Raw genomic sequence first — 2,266 nt, 5'->3', positions numbered from 1 at the left:
CTATAAAAATAACCTACAGGTATCCATATTGCTGTTGATGAACATATGGATGTTCCCAGTTCCTGTATCACTCTGCAGAAAATCCTCAAAACAAGATAGTGGTAATACTATATTATTGATATACAATTTCTTGCACATGTGTTGATGGAATTTATGCATATTCCCAAGTTAGATGTTCAAAACTTTATTTTACCTTTTTAGGCTCATTTTATGGTCTCTGTTTCTCTTTTTCTCTCTCTCTTTCAGTTTTTAAACATTTATTTATTTATTTATTTGTTGTGCTTTTCAAGTTGCCGGATCTGGGACTCAAATCACCAAGCTGGCCATGTGGGAATCCAGTGCCTTAACCACCATGCCGTCTACTGGCCCTTTTAAACTAATTTTAAACCAATTAAACCCAATTAATGGCTATGTCACCGGACTCCCATGTAACAGACTGCAGTTCGAGTCCCAGATCCAGTGTCTTAAACTCATGCCGGGATCATGTGTGTACATACCCAAGATCCCAAGAGGAGAATGGAGAAGAGATTGTGGTGTGGCCATCCCCTATGGGGGGTGATTTCTCTCTTTCTGTCTCTCTGTCTCTTTCTGGCGAGCACACGCACCCTATACCAAAAACCTCTCTCAAAAAAAAAAAAAAAAATTAAACCCTTTCTGAAGCAACCCCTATTTTTTCTCCCCTCCAGTGAATACCAGGGTGGTTTCATACCTTGGGTAGATTAGTAAACACTACATTTTATTTTTCCCCCTGGAACCTCTTTTTATCAAGTATTTGTTTCTGCACACACATGCATGTTTTCATTTTTTTCTTTTCTGGCATGTTACCAAGTGGCTGTCACTGGATAGTTTGAGGCCATTTTGGAACTACGCTCTAATTACGTGTATTCTCAGATTGCTTTCATAATTTTGTAAGACTCCTCTATCACTGTAAATCTGAATAATAGTGTTTTGTTTTCAAATTGATTATAGACTTTGTTCTTTGGGAACAAAGTAAGTTATAAATAAATAAGTCATACAAATAATCTGCCTCAAAACTACTGATGTATACTTTTAAGGCAAGTGTCAAGTTGAGGTGGAATGATTAGATTGTGGTTTGAAAATCCTTTACAGAAAAGCAGTTACTCTTATGTAAAATATATACCAATATAGATTGGCAAGTGGGATTAATTGGCAATGTGGGTGTCTCTTTTTCTTTCATCTTCTTTTGAGCAGCAAAGCATTTTACTGAAATGAGATAAGTTGTTTGGTGTCATGTTTTAGTATTACCTATTTTGGTATATTTACCTCTTTAAAATAGAAAATCATCTGCTTGAAATCCTATAAATTTCTTGAAAATATTAAGACCCAGGAAAGTCTGTTTTTTATTGATATTTCTGTGCCTAAGAATTGTGTGCAATGGAGATTAGTGAGAAACTGCTGATAACTGATTAGGTACAGAGAAAATTCAGCAAATCTAATATTGTTTAATTATCATTTTTATATGCCTAGATCAGTATAAACTTAGTCATAATCTCTTGGTTTCTATATTTTGAGTAAATCCATTTCAACTTCAATATTAGTGAATAAATTGAGAGTAACTCAGACACAAGCAGACATGTTAGCATCAATACAAGTTACAAAGAACACTATGTAAAATATTAGTTTCTGGATACTTAAACAAAAAGGATGGAGTGGAAAACTTTTAAAAAATCAAATTGACCTGGATCAAACAAATCGACCCATATGTAACACATAATAAAACAATAGCAACAGTAACAAAAACAATAATAATACCCAAAACTTAAGGGGGCTTATCATGTGTGTGCTGGTCCTGGTGCTATGCCCTGTTTCTTTAACTCATTTCATTCTAAAGTGAACTGGTATTTAGGGAAATTAAGTACTTGCTTTATGTTTCACAACAGGTAGGTGGAAAAACTAAGAATTATACCCAAGACTATCTAAACGCCTACATTTTTGTTTGTTTTGTTTTTTGTTTTTGTTTTTGTTTTGGGTTTTTGCCATAGGGCCCATGCATTGGCTGGAGAGTGATAGAAACAGAGAAGGAAAGTGAGAAATCAAACCCCCCATGGGAGATGGCCATGCCATGCCCTTTTCTTCCACTCCTCTCTCTGCATTTTGGGCATGCATGCACATGTGCCTGGTGTGATTTTCAAGCCATCAGGTCTTGGTCTTGAATAGCCATTGGCCATGTGGGAATCCAATGCTTTAACCACCACACGACTTGCTGGCCCCTAAACTATTTTTTTTCTTTTCTTTCTTTCTTTTT

The sequence above is a fragment of the Tupaia chinensis genome, unplaced genomic scaffold (assembly GCF_000334495.1).
Source record: "Tupaia chinensis unplaced genomic scaffold, TupChi_1.0 Scaffold000423_1, whole genome shotgun sequence".
In the NCBI taxonomy this organism is placed as follows: Eukaryota; Metazoa; Chordata; class Mammalia; order Scandentia; family Tupaiidae; genus Tupaia; species Tupaia belangeri.
Note: the sequence above shows the minus strand (reverse complement) of the source record.